At 36.7% G+C, this 18,309-nt stretch overlaps 1 protein-coding gene across 4 annotated transcripts in view; it reads left to right on the top strand.

Moving 5' to 3' along the window:
* CDKAL1 (CDKAL1 threonylcarbamoyladenosine tRNA methylthiotransferase) overlaps nucleotides 1–18,309 on the top strand; it is a 421,037-nt gene that overhangs the window by 108,460 nt on the left and 294,268 nt on the right. The gene's annotated exons all lie outside the window — the stretch shown is intronic.

The raw sequence follows: 18,309 nt of genomic DNA, 5'->3' as shown, positions 1-18,309 counted from the left end.
TCCCACTGTTCAAATTTGAATTTATTAACTCTTCCAAAATAAAGTTCATAGCTTCCATTAGTATGCTTGTATTCTCTAATGCTGAACTATCAAACTGGGCAGAGAAAGTCAAGATCAGTGATTTTTTTTTTTTTTTTTTTTTGTATCAAGATAATCTATGTGTATTCTCTGTATGTGTGGATAAATCTAGCGAAAGTTGCAGCTACAATGATGACTCTGCATCAAAACTTTCACTGCGAACAACTATATACATTTTAAATTATTACAATTTCTGTGCTTTTTTCCTCACTAATACTAATAACACTTAGCAGATTGTGAACTTTTAGCTAGAGCTTCAGACAAACTTACAAGAAGGCCAAGTCAACTGATTTTAAGATTTCAGCTTGGGTGATACCGCAGTGTGTAAATGCAGATGCATCCAGAAGATGACCCATGCATACGTAGCTGGAAACAGGGAGCTAACTGTTGATCTGTTGGTCACCCTTCCATTTTGCGAGCCAGAATTGCTTATGGTTAAGAAATGCATTCTTTCTTGTTATACTTATGCTCTCCCTCAATCTCATGTATGTTGCTTGGTGGGTTTCCTATTTATTTGCTCAGCTGACCTCTGTGAAACGAAGACAGAAGATCATGCTTTATAAAAGTAACCTAGAAGACCTCTTTTTTTGTCATCTGCTTTCTCCTTAATGATAAGCCACAAACTCTAGAAATGCAGATCTCTAGAAGCCAGCTTTTCAAATCTGCAAGACAAAATTTAAGTACTTACAAATTTCCAGTTAGGCGCAGGTTTTCACAGGGGTGATGAGTAATTATGCTCTTCACCTGAATTTTTTTTTATGGGTTTGTTTTCAAGCGACACAGATAACTAACACGATCCATTTGAAAATGGTCACTGCTGGGTGTGACTTTCAGCAGCTGGCACCACTGGAAATTTCAGTTTTGCATATGTGCCAGTAATGCATTGACCTAATGCAACGGTGATCATAGCTTCTCTCATTCTTAATTGCTTACAGTAATTTATAATTAACAACTTTGGTCACTTTTGAGTGGGAGTGAAGAGAAGGCAGCTGGCAAATGTATGAGAGAGAGAGGTTAGCATTTGGATAAAAATTCTACATTTCTCTAAGTAAAAACAAACAAAAACCTGTCTGCCGATGGGGTCAAAAGAAAGTAACTCTGGCCATTCTTTCTTTGAGTTGTAACTACTTATTGTTCCTCCTTCAGTAGAATTCCTCATTAGGTATCTGTTCATAGTCTCTACTTGTTTGCATTTGGCTCTGAGCCTCATCGTTTTCTTGGAGTGGAGTACTGACAGCTATAGCTCAGGGGCTGGGCAGGGCAGAAAGGCAACCCCCAGCACAAAATGCACCAAGAGATTTTGTTGTCTTGTGATCAAGCATGGAAGTAAATATATTGCTCTGTTCAACAGCAGAAAGCACTTAGGCTGCACTGTTCTTTTGGTTGGCAAAATACAGCACAGGTAGAGAAAATCAGAAAGCTGGAGTGAAGGAAAGTAAGTAGTAAGGTGGGGGGATCTGGGCTTTTAGACAATGTGCTTCATGGGAAACAGTAATTGCAGAAATGAAATACACTGCTTTTGCCTTGCTCTACATCTGGCATTAGAACAGGAATACCTTGGGCAGTCACTTTATTCAATAGTTAAAGGAAAAATGCATTTTTCCTAAATTAATAACTTGCACAGTGTGCTTATACTTTGGTATACATATATATATAGTAATTGTAAGATATTTTTTGCAGTCATTGGAGGGCTTAATATTCTTTTTCTGGCAGCACTGCTTTTATGTAGCAAACAATTTCTGTGAAATATTAGTGCACTAATACATACATGAGAAGTCCCACTGTTAACTTGAGTTCATGAGAATTGTCTCTTATCACACACTTTTGTTCTTTTTCTTAGTTTGATATGTAACTTGGAAAAACATTCTCTGTTGATTGAAATCACTTACAGTATTAAAACAGTGATAAGTAATTGCTGACAGATCCAGACCAGATAATGACTTAGTGAAACACAAACATCCTAAATGAAAACGTTTTAAATCAGGCTGAGAGCATATGATACACAAATCTGAAATAACATGGACATGGTCTTAAAATCTTTTTGATGGTAATTGTAATTCTGCATAGTGTAATCTTAAAAAACATTAAGTCCTTTATATCAATTGAACTGTGAAATTTAGAGCACTTGTTATTCTGAGTCTCATGTATGTGTTCTGAGAATGGTGTCAAGTTTGGGGGCTTATTTACATACAGTTATCACAGAGCAGCCTGAATGAATGCGTGAGATGTAGCCTGGTTTTGTTGCTTTGCACTGAGGATGACTGCCCTGCTCTTCAGGAAATAATACTTTGCAACTTCTTGCATTTTTGACTTACTTGACATTACTAAACACCACAGTGATAATAAATCAACAATAATCCATTGCATACCTATCCGTGTTGTAGTGTTTTAATATATCTCTGTAGATGATTTTGTGTACAATTGTTGAAATACATGGTTTCCTCAAATATTTTACTTGAGATAGAGACTTGTGATTTTTCTGCTTGTGTACTTTTAAAACAGTATAGCAACTGCTTCTTCTGGCTTTTGGCATTAAGCTGAAAGCTTATGATGGTACTCCGTAAGGGTGGAAACCAGCTTCAAGTTTTTTTGGGAGAGCATTTAGGAAGTCATTGTGTACAACATTGTAATTCAGTTGTCTTGAGTCATGCCAGATTGTCAACCTGGTAGGAATGGGTTCCAGTCGCACCTGTGGGACTCGAAGGCAGGATGACAGATCTTACAGGCACTGGCAAATCACTAAACATTCCCTGTAATCTATTTACCACCCCCATACCTTGCCCTTCCTTGCCATCCTTCTTTACATCCCTTCTGCTCTACTTGTTCCTGTATCACCCGCTGCTTCCGCCTTATACTGGCTCACCCCAGTGCCCTCTGTTTTCCCTTTCTTGGCTTGGCACACCTAACACAGAGTACTGAAAATCCCTTTTTAAATATCTCCTCCTTTGTACCTGGTGCGCTAACAGCAAGGGTAAGTTCAATTAGCCTTCTAGCTGTGCAATAGCAATTCAGAATTAAACCAGTAAAATGGTGAACTTCCAGCAAAAGTGCCTGAACTAGTCTTTAAAGTGTTCTTTGGAAATGTTTATGCAATCTCTGCTGCTGGGAATGGGGAACAAAGTGAAAAGACAACCCAGAATGAGTGACTTGACATGCTAAAGTCTTTATAAATATGGATTTTTAATGAAAAATGGTTGAATGAGAGGTCCCCTCTGAGGGATAAATTAAGTAGACTCTTACTTTTTACTTAAGTTACATCATCTTTATTGAAGTCAGCATAACAAATAACTTTGAGTTATTAAATGAGAAATGCTTGAGATGGTCTTTCATCCAGCCACCACCACATATTTCTGTGTGCTGCAATGATATATTTTGTTTTATATCAGTAATCCTTGATTAATTTAGAGCAATAACTTCTTTGGATGGAAGATCAGGATTTTTTGTTCCTTCCCCCTTTTCTTCCTTCAGTGTAGAAGTGGATGAAATGTTTCAAGGGTCAGAATGGAGATCAGATGCGTTAACAGAGAACGCTGTTAACTGATGTGGATTAAAGGATCCACAGTAAAGACTTCAGGTATAATAATTCTTCTTTTACTGCCCCTTCAGCCCACTTCAGTCTCTATCTAGATACATGCTGCTGTAAGAAGTGGATAATAACCAAGCAGATAGGTATGAGAGATTTAGTATTTTAGTATTTAAAAAGAGCACTTGAAAATTTAAGTGAAAGGTATTGTGTATTACCTAGACGTACTCTATTTCTGCTGCAAAAGGAATATTTTAATGGTTTTAATGTTCACCTCCCCCACAATTTAAGGATGTTGAGGGTATAAAATACACTGTTACAGAAGGTATTTGGTAGCTACAATAGCTATATCACTGTAGATGGATCCTGTACACAAAATTACAAAGGCCTTCATTTGTAGTGCTTGCTCACTGAGGGTTTTTTGTTTGTCAGTCCTTTCTGAAGCTACTGATGAGTACTTAAGACTCTATTTTAAGGGGAAGGAGAACTCATGAGAAGCAACACAATTCAAGTAAAGTAGGTGCCCTTAATTAGAACAAGAAGAGTTCAAGGTCTCTTAAATTTGTCTAAAACTTAATAAATTAGATCATAGTGTGTTCAACAGAAGAACGTACTAAACATGCAAATATATACTGACATGACCTCATATTTTGTTTTACCAGTTGAGGTTGATCTCAGAATTTTTTCCCCTGAGGCTAACTAATCTATACAGTACTGTTGAGAGGCTGAGTGATAGCGGTTTTGTTTTCATATAAGATTTTACAAAGTACTATTGTACTCCCATATTGTAAGTTTATTCTTGGTTTATCTGTAGTCTGATAAAAGAGTTCTTAGCTCACATGTAAACATTTCCAAGTCTGAGCTGGCAAGCAGCATTCCAGAAGCTGTCCACTCTGCAGCCAAGGTATGAGGTTGTCCCCCTCCATGTTAGTATTGTAAATTGCCAAACCGCTTAACATGGACACATCCACCTTGTTGTGAGGCAAGGAATTCTGACCTGGCTTATGTGAATTATTCAACCGAGACTCCATCAGTCAGAGCCCACAGAAAACTTTTCCTTTGAGGCCTCTGTTCTAAAGCAAATTGACATAAATTAGTTTCTACAACAGTGCAATCCTAATGTATCACAGGTCTTGAAGAAAAAGAAAATAAATGCTGAAAATTTGCATTTGGAATAATAAAATGATTATTGGTTGTTTAAAAGATCTTTATGGCAAACTAGAAATTCTTATTTCAGCTCCTGCTGTATGTCTGGCAGTATTGCTCAGGTACGTAGCATACTATACTTTTTCAAAATTAGGTAATGTTTGTGTGAAGAAGTTACTTCCCCCCCCCCCACTTTTTCACTGTTTACACTCATGAAAGTATGTGTGCACATAATAAATACTGCAAAAGGAAGATTTCTAGTATCTGGTACTTTTTATAACTAAAACTTTACATATGTCATGAATTGTTCTTTAATGTGGTAGTATCTTCATGCTTCCCTAGATTTCTCAGAGCTCAGTTTAATTCTTAGGTAGTGAGCAATACTCATTAGTGAATCTTTGTTGCTTTGGTACTAAGGAGCTTTTGTTTTGATAATGATGTCTTCTGATAGCAGAGTTCAAGATCAAATATTGACCTTCATAACCATAGTTCAGCATCATCTGATGTCTGTCACAAGTCTTTAGCCTATTCAGCACATTCAATTTATTGTAAATACTGCTTTGGTAGAAACAAGGCCAAATTTTCCAGAGGCGCATATATACAAGAGTTAGGTTTCTGTGTTTTATGTGGACTGGCTTTTCAGCTTTTACTTCTCCTACTTTTGAGATACGTTCACTCTATCAGAAATCTTTGTGGAATTAATGATGTCTGAAATATACTGCATCAATAACGCCAGGTTTCTGGGAGGAATGGCATGAACTAATGTTCAGACAGTTGATGATTGATAATTGCCCTCCTCTAGGAGAGGTTGTTGATTTTTTTTTTTTAGAATACTGAGTCATAAATGTTGAGTTGGCCATTTGAGTACGTTAAACTATTATTCGAAACTGTGGTTTGGGATAACAGAAGTAACAAAAATATGAATCTTTTCTATTGGAGCTTACTTACCTGTGATAACTTCAAGTTCTGTGCATTTTTTTTTTTTTTTTTTTTAAAAGGAGGTAGCTAGAAGCTTTGCTGCTCTGCTGCTTCTAGTCGCTACAGGCGGTGCTTAAAAAAATCTTGATACCATACAGTGGTGTGTTTCCTGTGAAATGGTATAGTGTCTTCTGAATATATTCTAAACAGTGCTTGTTAGATGTGCCCTGGAAGTAGCTGGAAATATTTAGCCAGTTACTTTCTTAGGCATATAATTTTTAAGGCAAAAATCAGACTTTTCTTGCAAAGTAAATGACTTGTTAAATAGCTGGAAAACAGCAACTGAACTATCAGTCTGTAATTACGTTATTTTGTTCTTTACTCAGAACACTTTTTTTTTTTGACCTTGGACGAACAGTAGTTTCCTCAGCTTCTTAAGGAGAGAGATTTTCTCCTGTCTTCAAGTAAAGCCATGATCTGTGATGATTTTATGAGGATTTCTTAAATTCATACCATATGACCATAGAGTTCTTTTTCTGAATTTGTTAAAACCCTCTCTATTTTTTATGCCATTATAGCAAACAGTGGTGATTTTCAGTAAAACTGGGAAGCTCCCCTTCCCTCCCCTGCTTCCCTCCCCACCATTAGTGGTGAGGAGTCCTTGTTGATAGTAACTTCTACTTCACTCTTCCAGGAAGCCTGCTTGTAAATAGAGATGTATCTTGCTCTCCCCCATTGATTAGCTTTTACTGGGAATGCAAACAAACTGGTTTTGCTATTTTTATATACAACAGATGGGCAACTTCTGCTGGAGTGAGATTTGCTTGACAAATGGAAGTTCAGTGTAACAAGGTGCCTTGCTACGCAACCATTTGTCCCTCTGACCTGTTTGGACTGTTTGTCTGGTTTCTGAACTGAACAGTGTTTTTCAGAAAACTTTAAACATCACATTTAAGTGCATCTGTATTTTTACGATAAACATTGTTCTACCCAAAATGAGATGATACTTATTTTTGAACTGACTGTGTTGGGTAAAGATGAAATCATAAATGGATTTCAAACTGATAGTTTGATAAGGATTAGTGACTGTATGAATCTGATTCTCTTCGGGGGGAATTATCTCAGCAAATAATGTGTTTAGCATTCAGAAAGAACTAAAGAAACAGGTCAAATTATCTGAGATGAAAAATTTAGACTAAGTTGAGACTTGTTTGGGAACAGTTCCTTAGCTAGTCCACAATTCTGTAATCAAGAAGGGTGGAGAATATGGAATAAAGGTCTAATCGGGTGATATTAAGGCAGCTTTTTTTTAGATATACGTAGGAAATGGGGGAAAAAAGTGGAAAATTATATGAAATGAGTGTTACATAATCTAGATTTTTGGCAAAGAGAACTAATGGTATTACGGTAATATCTGTTGTGGAGGGCCCTAAGAATAAGGGGAAGGCTATATACATTAGAACTAAAGAGAGATCTTACCGATTTTGAAGTGGTACTAGGGTTGTATATTTATTATACATCCTTAGTATATCCTATATGTACTTATACAAAACATATAAATCTGCTACCTCTTTTAAATGCCATAGGCAGTTCTAATACATGATGGATGTTAAATTTAGAAATCTTGGAATGCTGAGAAAATTCCATCAGGCCAGGAGAATGCTAATATTGGGTTAATACTAAAAGAGACAATAACAACAAAAAAATACAGTACTCTGTTGATTTAATCAGAAGCTCTCTTTATCCTAGAGAGAACTGTATGCTAGGCAAAAGATACGAGAGTGTAATTTACAGTCCATAGCAGAAACTTGTTGATAATCACAGAAAAAGCATCCAGTGTTGCTTGAGCTTGTACAGAACTGCCAGTCTGGTATTTATGCTCTTTCTGAAATATTGTCCGATGGTCATGTGGCAGGTGGAGTGCTGCATTTATAGAAGGAAGGGTATGTACAGCTTGGGAGTCTGAGAACAACAGGAAAGAGAATACAGGCTTTCAAACGGCTCCCAAGCACTTTCTGTGGTACAATTAGGAACTGAAGTGTGTGTTGTATGGATTGGATAAAATCTGGAAGAAGATGGCTGTATAGATACCAACTATAGTCCATACCCTCAGCAGTGATTTCTCTAGCACCATACGACTTGCTTTTGTAGTAACATACAGCAAATACTATTCTCGGGGAACTGATGGCATCTTGAACAGTTTCTTTTCAAGTTATGCATCCCTTTTATGTCCAACTTTGCAGAAAGAAAATTCCTAACAAAGATCAAAACATTTTGGGTTGTATTGGTCAATATTAAATCCAATAGATATATTGCAAATTCTCTAATATCAGGGTGTGGAATACCAATGGAGTGGGAATAGTTTGTAGCATATCAGTTAAACTGCACAATAAATTGAAAACATGGAGAACATCACTGCCTATTTTGATGTCAAGGTCACGTGCACACAGTTAGGATATAGAACATGAAATGAAGGAGTGGGCTTTTTAAAATTTATAACGTCTGAGAGTTGTGTGCAAACTCTCAAATTATTCATGTACTTCTAGAGCTTGAGCATTCCTATTGAGTATTATAACTCATTGTGAACACCACATGTGCTCTGGTTTTGTGCTTTAAAATTGATAAAGCTAATGTATGAATACTAAAATATTGATCTGCTTACTCTTTCTTCTGGATTGCTTTTTAAAGCAAAAGTTGCTAGAGGCACGGTTTGAGATAAGTTTGCTGCGGGAAATAATTTTTTTCTATTTTTGTGTTTTCTAATTTGGCATCTGTATTACTGACATTGTGATTTTCTGATACTGAAGATATTTCCAACTGGGTGGAAACACAGTTTATCCATCTCAGTGTTAGTTTAGATACAACAATTTCCATAGAGAGGGAAATAATTTCGAAAATAAGTATAATAGTACAATATCTCTTTACCTAACCTTGCTTTACACATAGGATCTTGTCTGAGCCTGCCTAATTCTTGTTAAAGGGAGGATGCTCTTGCATATACATCTGATGATAGCTTTTTCAGAAAGTGGCAAATACTGACAGAAATAATAGAGTAAGTGGGTATTCTGTAAATTGATATATATTGTGAATAGAGGCGAAAAGTAAGAGTAATTTTTGGTACGCTCGTGGGAGTAGGGAGGGAGAATGTAGCTATAACAACATTTTCAGGAGAGTGCATCAGGAGTGAAGGCTCTCAAGTCTTCTGAAGGGCATCAGAGTAGATCTGGCCTTCAGTTGACCCATGATTAGGGCACACAACAGGGTAAGAGCTTTAATTTAAAAAACAGAAACAAAACCAAAAACCAAAAAATCACAAAAAGCCTCCCAAAAAATGGGCAAGTGAGCAGTGCAGCACTGTCTAGCTCTATGGAAAGGAGATTATTAAAACCAGGTAAGCAACCCAAGATGTTTGCTCTGTAGTGTCTTATACTGTTAAATCTAAGATGCCTTAAAAAAATTTCATCAGGTTGAACTGCTGGTAATAGCAATGCAGAACTTCCCTTTTTTTCTTCTGTAATTCTGTAGCGTATCTTGAAATAAGTATGCATGTAACATATTTAAGTACTGTCCCTTATTGAAGAATTCAATTCAAATGCCTTCTGCTGATATAGGTAGGCCTGTATCCTACACATACAGAGTTTTGTATCATCTTAAATAAGGTTAATACACACTTTGCTCCTCTGAGAGCTAGAGAAACCTGGAGTGTGTTGTCTGATAGCAAGAGACGTGAAAAGTTGATGAATGGGGCTCAGATGTTGGAAGGAGCTTCAGGGAATGCGATGCTTAATTTCCCCATTTGAGCTTTATTTAAAAGAAAAGTTCTAACTCGTTATAGCAGCTGTTTAAAAACAAACTTCTACTTGGTGACAGGGGAAGATCTTGTGTGTAGACTGTTCAGTATAAAGCCTCAATCACTGTGAGAATTACCTATTTAACACTTTGAATATTTGTATATAGGCTATTGTAGGAAAAAATAACAATGTTTATTAGTGAAGTAGAATTTCAAAGAAAACATATGATACACCTAGTGCAATCAAAGTCTGAAAAATGTACTTGAGTAACTATGGAAATTTGGAAGAAAAAGATGGGAAATCTTTTAGAGCAAATTTCAGAGGCGTAAGTTGTGCAGTTAGCACTTCTCCCATCCTCTTAAATTCTGCAGTGTTTGAGAAGTGTAGAAGAGAATTTCTTTGAAACTCCTTGTAGGAGCAGATGGATTTATCTTGCAGAGTTTCATAACAGGATGATAATTTCCAGTGAGATTCAGTAGAATTCTGAGCTGCAGTAAGTGGGCTAAATGCAGAGCATTGCATTATCTAGTATTGTTTCCTGGTGTCAGGTATCTTGAGGTCTGCAGAGATGTATATTGTATTAAAAATAGAAACTAATTAAAAATAGGAAGTGGTTGCATAGGAAATGCTGTTTAAGCAATTAATATTGCTTAGAGGTATTTACAGATTGGTGATATTATTACTAACTCCTTATATGTTGTAGAGAAACCTGAAAGTTAAAACTTTTGCATTTAACATGTGGCTGAAGTCCAGGGAGAGAGTTTTAACACTGAGGGCCTTTTTCATTAATCTGTTCTACAAAGAAAGTTTGGGAGCCCCAGGAACATAGAGCAGGAATCTGCCTCCATTTCCTGTACAGACCTGTGGGTGATCACTCATCAGAAACAGGACTGAGAAAAAGGTTAGAGATCATTACAGAACCTTTATCTGTAAGCACCTAGCTCACTTTGCATAGGACATGCAAAATAACCTTTAAAAACTTTTCATTACTCTCATGATAGATCATTATCTTAAAGCCACTGGTCAGTAGCATACTGCAGTGAGGTCTCTTTCCTGACATTCCTGATAACTGGGCTGGGAGGTAAAACTGTGAAATTGTGGTGAAATGTTGTATGTGGTTTACTATGCTCAGATAGTTCCTGCTGATGATTATATGCTGCAAACTTAGTACTGTGTAGTATTAGAGCCTGCTTATTCTTCAAAAATAGAATATTCCTTCTATGTGTCTGTACAGGTAAAGAGGTGCTATAAAGATGCTGGTATTGGTCTGTGAGAATTAAAGTTTATGGGAAATTTGGATGAAAAAAAAGGAAATAAAGCGTTGGGACTAAAGTAGTTGACGTGCATATTCAAGCCACATTGGACTGTATTTGTTAGAAATGTTTATAATTAAGACATAGGAGCTAATGTTTGTTGCTTGAATCCTTTAAATTGTTCTGACCTTTCAGATATGCATGTGACCTAAAACTTTCATGAGCTCATGCATTTGTTGTTATCCCTATGAAATGCCTGGTGCTGTATTAAACTTATAGAATATTATCTATTGTGAAAACTAGTAGAATAATATCTTGGTTGTTTTAGGAAACATTCTTAGGCAAGCTAATATGCTTAGAGAGATTACTCTTTCAGCTCTGATAGAAGTTACAATTTTTAGTTCTTTAAATAATACATTTTGAACTGGATTTAGATGACTAAACTGCTATTAATTCCTCAGAGCTACTTCTAGGGCTTGTCTCTTTCTCTTCCTTCTCTCAGCACCCTCCCTGCAAATGTTTCCCAACCATACACATCAAAAAGCATAAACCAGAATGGAAGCAAGTGTGCTGCATAAATTGTTAGTGACAAGCAGATGTAGCTGTTCTGATCAGTCCCACTTCACAGTGGGAGTGCACTAAAGCCATCTTACACTGCTTGATGCACTTTGGAGCTTCCTGCTTTCTAATAGCATCTTCTCCCTTCCCATGCTTAAGCATCAGTGGCAACAACTGAGTGGAGAATTTTTCCAGCAGTGTACAGGCAAAAGCAAAGTGCAGTTGTTGTTCAAGTGACCTGGGAATTTCAGTTTTGTTTGTTTTTGATAATGCGATTAAAATGCGTGAGTAGACAGGCAAAGACAAAATCATATTTCTTCTCTTCAGAAGTAGGATTAGTTTCTTAAATAATCATCATACACTTTTGAATCTATACATGTAACCACAGACTCAAATGTGGGCTGTATGGTGAGGACTCAAGAAACATGAACCAAGTCTCATGAGTTGCTCTTGGTTGTGAATAAGACAAATGTGACCAGGAGATTGAGGGAAGGCATTTATACCTCTTTACTTGGTGGGACTTCACCTGGATGACTGGGTTTTGGGTGTAGTGCAGGCAGCTGAGAGATGCAAGGAGGCTGGAGCAGGTCTGTTGGAGAACTACTAAAATGGTCAGGCTGTCATGCGTCCAGCACATCAGAGGATAGTGGATAATCTGATAGTAGTCTGTAATTACTTGAAAGGCAACTGTAAAAATTATGGAACCAAGCTTTTCTTGCTTGGACTAGAACACATAACAAGTGATGGCAAGTTTTCCGGCCTTGGCTGTGTAACAATGTCAGTAGTCCACTTGTGAACAGGAGGTTAGGCTAGATGACCTCTAGAAATCCTTTCCAACCTACGTTTCCCTGATTCTATAAAAACGAGGTTAAACAGAGAGCGTAAGAGATGGCATACTGTACAGTTTGCTTCTATTGCTATTCAGATACTATGATCATGAATTGGAATGAAATAAAACAGTTCTCATCTCTTTAGATTATGAGAGTTTAATGGGCTTTACTGGAAGAGTTTAATGAATCAAAATAAGCAAACAAAAAAGAGTAAAAGGTTAATAAAAATGCGATACAGTGCAATTTGGACAGAATGAATGTTCTAGTATTTAGTAGCTAAACCTCCTTTTTTATTTCTGCTCTGTTCTTTGTTGCTTCTTTCTGTTGCACCATGCCATGCTATAGTCCTTATCTATTGTAGATTTCCTGACGAAAACTAGGCACAGTGTGACTGCTCATATAGTGTTTCCATAAGGGAAGAAGTACATGCAGCTTACTGTTTTGAAAAACTACTTCACTGAATTTTGTTCCCCCTTCTTTGTCGGATAGCTTCTGACAGTCTTCTGTGCACATATGATGAAAACTATATTTAGTGGCTCTCAAAGACTTTTGTTTTTTTCTTTCATGTACTAGTTGTAGCTACCTGATTTTGAGTAACAACCAACCTTAATGGTCAGAATTTTGGCTGCCTTTCAGGTCTGTGGCTTTTCTTCCTCAGCTGCCCTGACAGTGTCCAAGAGAAAATGAGTTGGTTCTTAGCTCCTTTGTTATCCTTGACTTCTTATCAGAATATACCATGTCAGACACGGCACAGAAACCTTCAGGGGTTTTGTTCTGATGACTCAGTAGAACAATACTGTTGGTACCACATACTCCTTTGTGTGTTTAGTCCATGTAAATTCTACGCCCTGTTTTTGGATCTTCATTTTCCTTACCCGATGGAAAAAATTTCCTGGTGTGTTATATTTACCAAAGAAAAAAAAAAAGGGGGGGGGGGGGAAGAAGAAAAGTACTTATAATAGCTTCTGGAACAGCAACCTCTCTTGATCCTTTTTTAATTTTATAGGTAGTCTGTTACCGAGAAGCATACTACACCTCTGGGGAAAATTGGATTATTTAATTCTCATCCAACGTTAATTTCATTTTTTAGCCACTGTATCAACAAGGTTTTATATTACCACCATTGGCCATGCATGCATATAACTTGAAGCCTGCTGGGACTTTGAACCTGAGAGGAAGTGTAGTATTTCAGAAATTAATTAGAATAATAGTATGCCTTAAACTGCACTTCTTTTATGTTTAAAGAGATCAATAGAACTAAGAGTGGGAAGATTGGGAAGGTGAAGTAGAATAAATGGTCAGTTAACAAAACATAAAAGAGGGATATGACACAAAAATTACAATAGACTATTACAGTTTCTACAGGAATATATGTAGAAACAACAGAGCAATAGAGTAAGAGTCAAGTGGATTATATAAAAGTTCACTGTAATGAGTTTGATTTCCATTTTTTTTAATCTCTCAGAAATTTAATCTCCCTTTCCACGTGAATTTACCGGAGATTTCCTTTCACTGGTTCAGAGACAGGTTTATCTGATAAAACAGTCCATCTATATATGCAAAAATAAATTCACAATAGGATTGAATTTTCAAGTTTGAAGGGGGAGAATGAAGTCTAAGTAGTAGAAAGTAGTAGTATGAACTAGAAGTCTGTTTTGTAGACTTCTAGTAGAAAGAATGCAAAAATGCTTGCACTTAAAGGAGGAAGGTAGTGGTAGAAGGTACAGAGAAAGTACAAAATTGCTGCTGTAGGTTTGGAGCTATTTCTGCCTCTTGAAAACTCACCACTGCGATTTCCTTAGATCCTGGCTGAAGAAAGGCTAGCATGAAACTGGAGGTGTAGAAAGACAGTGAAATATTTTAGAACCTTACTACAACCTGTCATGTACATACTAAAGGATATAAAGGTTCAAGGATATGCAGAAACTGGTAATAGTTTTTAAAAGGTAATTCCAGCTTTTGCCACCTGCAGCACGTTCCTGGCAGTGTGGCTATGAGTAGCCTCTGCTTTTTCAAGGCTGGGTTGGCAGAACTTCTGTATATCTGGTACTCTGTGCCTTGAAGAAGTTCAGAGTTAGTTACTCATGCTGTCAACAGAGAGCTGAAGATCAGACGTAAAAGGAGGGGGGAAGAAAAGGCAGCCAGTGATGGGGATGGCCGAAGTTCTGTGAGGTTTGCTGGTACTTTAAGCTTCATGTATGTAGTTTAATGTACTAGTAATAGAAGAATTAATCATTTCTCCTTTCTTCAATCCCACAAATAGATAAAACAAACAGAATATTAATTATGGAAAACATTGTTGTCTTTGATATTATTTTTGTGATACACTTAAAGTTGCAGGTATTATCAGAAGATCAATCAACATGCCGAACTCAATTGTAAATCTGCATTGGCCACAAATGGAGACATATTCTAGTTTAGTCTGTTTAGGGTTGAGAGTTCAAGAAATAAGATGGGGTTTTTTTTCAGATTTTACTGAAGTATGTCAAAGGTTTTGAATGGAGAATCACTAATAAGGGGCCTACAACAGGAAGACAACCTTATCTAAGACAGTAATTAAGCATTTGCCTAATTGTGGTCTTAAGTAATTTAACTTAAGTCAGTAGGTAAGAACCTAAGGAGTTGTGAATATTTGAAGACTAGAGTATGTTTACCTTTTGTAGTTGTCTACATGCATTGATTAAGATAGCCTAGAAAAAAAAAATCAGTTGTCAGTGATGATACATGTTGTTTCACTGTTTCCTGAGAAGAGTATAGGGATGCTGCCTGGTTGTGTACGGATAGGGTCAGGAAGGCCAAGGCACAGCTGGAGCTGAACTTGGCACGGAATGCAAAGAATAATAATAAGGACTTCTACAGGTATGTCAGCGAGAAAAGGAGGGTTGAAGAAGGCATACTCCCCCTGATGAACATGACTAGCAAACTGGTAACAATGGATGGAGAAGGCTGAGGTACTCAATAACTTTTTGCCTCAGTCTTCACTGGCGGCCTCTCTTCCCACACCTCTTGAGTGGATGGACTGTGAGACAGGGACTGGGAGAGCAAAGTCCCTCCCACTGTAAGAGACGATCAGGTTCGAGACCATCTGAGGAACCTGAACATACATAAGTATGGGACCTGATGAGATGCATCCAAGAGTCCTGAGGCAATTGGCTGATGTAGTTGTCAAACCACTCTCCATGATATAGTTGCAGTGGCTCTATCTATGCAATGGAGTTGGAATGGAGTATAATCTATGATTTCACTACAGATCTTGCATGAGTCTTCTACTGTATGCAGTACTTTTTTTCATGCCCCTGTTGTTTCTCACTTGTTTTTTGTTCCCCGCCTCTGCCACCACCACCATTACTTAGGAAATAGCTTGAATAATTCCTTTTTTTAAAAAAGAATTGCTCTAATTAAATTTCTATTCAAATGTATATCTTGCAAGTAGTTTTTAGAAAAGAGTGTATTTTAGAAAAGAGTGTAGAAAATGTTTCCTGAGTCAATTAAATGGAAAGTTCAAGGTAAGGTTCATGTAATTGAAAAATATAAAGGGTGTCTAAAAGGGAAGATGTATTTATTCATGCCACCTACTAGATTCCATGAGGTATTATTCTCATTACTATTCATGTTTTTGAAGGATAAAGGCTTTTCTAAATACAGTTGCTGTGTTAACTAGAATTCTGAAGAATAATTCTTGTATGCTTTTGTTAATATGAGGAGGGTTCATTAAACAATATTAAAAGGAGGTGACAATGTAGTACTGGAATTCATATTTTGAGAAGTGGTTTCTTGAAAATGAAGCAAAAATTTTTGTAATTTTCTTACAGTCTTTTTTCATTTATGGTGAGTTTCATGGACTGTACAGTGTATTATGGATGTAATGAATATTGACTATGATTGAAAATTTAGTTCTGACATTTCCACTTAATTGCATTTTAAAGCAAAAAAAAATCTCAGTGTACAAAATTCTTTATTCTGTAGAGACCTGTACAACTTCAAAAGAGTTAAATGAAGGCAATGCTTATTATGAAGAATACTCAGTTTAACTTTTTTCCCCCTAGCCACAGTTATAGTCCCAGAAGATATGGCAAAATGTTAAAGCTGTGAAATAACATTAAAATGCCATTTAATGTGTCAAGGGAAACTTTGTTTATTTTTTTTCCTCAGATAAAAAGACTTGAATAAAAGCTTTTTCTTCTGTAGTGCTCACAGGTTTTCAAGTAGATGGAGACGGCTGTTGCTAGCTGCAGATTATACCAGATGCAGAGTTGCCTAGGGATGTGTGCTTTGTTTGCTGCAGACGGTCTTATTGTCTTGCCTTGAGGCATTAGGTTGAGTCTGTTAGACTATATAAGCAGTGATTTTGGTTTTTTAACCTTTGAGTGAGTGGAGTGTCACATGGTGCTATGTGACTTTTTTAGGTAATGCATGAAGTAGGATTTTTTTTTTTGTTTATTTGGATATGTAGAAGTAGCTGACCTCTACTGAAGTTTTGCAAAACCCTTAAATATTTACCACTGAAAGAAAAGAAGCATTGCAGAATTCAGAGACAAGTTGCTAAGTTCCCTACTTAAGAAATATACTAAATTAGCATTTCATCATGGTTCTTTAGCCATAGAAATATTATCAAGGAAGAGATGAAAGGATTCGCATTTATATAATACGTGTTAGCGTGCAGGTAGAGGGCCAATGAGGCTCAGTGTGATGAATGTCTGAAGATTTCCTGAAAGTCCCACTAGAAGAAAAATGAATATTTTATATAGACTTGCTGCATTTATATTACATACAAGGTAACAGGTGTAATACATTTTCCAGTTATCTCACACTTGTCTGTGTATAGGATATTTAATTTTTTCCTTCAAAATACCTCATTTTAGTGCAGCAGCCAACACAAGGTTTTTGGCAATGTGGCCTGTCATCTCCTTTAATATTATAGTTTGTGTGTTCTTGCGCGATTTCATTTGAACTATAATTTGTAAATAAATTTGTCCATGTTATGCGTATGAAGTGAAAATTGTGAGTAGAGGAACTGTGTGTGGTACCGGTCTGGGTTTTTTTTCCTCCATTAAATTTGCATTTGCTGGAGATCTCCAGATACTCAGTGTAGCATCCTTGTGCTTGTTGAACATTACCGTCTCTAGTGCATTCAGCTTGGAGACAGCTCAAACAAGCTGAAGATTATAAAATTGTCTAAGCAATTGTGGGTTTTGGATAGTATAATTTTTCTGAAAATTGTTATGACATGTCTTAGCCTGTTCCCACATAACAGTAAACACTTTATGAATCCATATATTACTGGAGAAAATGTGGATTTACAAGGTTCCAGTTTGACAGAAGTCTGCCAGGAGGTTGTGATACAGCATGCAACTGTGAAAGATAGTTCTTAGAGCAATACATAATATGTCAGACCTAGCAAATCTGCTAAAATTATTCAGTGCCTCTCTTCTTTGCTGTTTTGCACATTATAATGCAGTAGTCGCGTTGGGTTAATGTGTTAATGGATGATCTTCAAATTTTAATGAACTTAAGCAGGTTTTGCATCTCACTGTTTTGTATGCAGCCAATAGTTCTGTTCAGGGCTTCCTGTAGTTTCCAGATTCAGTGATGGCTTGATATTCAGTGTTGAATTCAAAGTAAGTCAAAATATTACTAACAAAATGAACAGTGTTAACCATTTAATCTTAGTGTTTTGGTTTCCTACTTGATGCTAAGGTAGCATCAAAGCTAAAGAATTATGTAAGTTAATATCCAGACAAATGTTTCTCTGCCAAAGGCAAGAAGTTAAAGCTTGAAAATGCTCAATATGATTTAAAGTAAACATTTACTTAAACATTTTTAAGTAAACATCAGAAGACTGATGTAACTGGTCTTTTCTGACTGGTACTACATAAATGCTTATGCTCTGAGCTAGTGGTTCCTATCTGCATAGGCTGTCCCTTGTATTCTGTGTCGCTTTTCTTGAATTGTGCTTTAATATCTCTGTCCCATCTTTCTTGACCAGATTCTCTGCTATCGTTGTCGCAAATGAAGGTTAACTGAACTTGAATAGTGCTTTCAGGTTGTATTTTTGTCCAGGATACACAGTGATAATGGTCTCTGTAGATACTTCCCAAGCTGAGCCATGTTTGCTGTAGCCCGATAGCTTCGTGTAGGGTTCTTTTGGTGTGTTGGTTTGTTTGCTTTCTGAGGTTCAAACCTGTGTAAGTTGCTTCTGATTTGGGAATGTT

Source organism: Strix uralensis, chromosome 1 (assembly GCF_047716275.1).
Source record: "Strix uralensis isolate ZFMK-TIS-50842 chromosome 1, bStrUra1, whole genome shotgun sequence".
Lineage (NCBI taxonomy): Eukaryota > Metazoa > Chordata > Aves > Strigiformes > Strigidae > Strix > Strix uralensis.
Note: the sequence above shows the minus strand (reverse complement) of the source record. Positions and strands in the feature narration are given on the sequence as shown.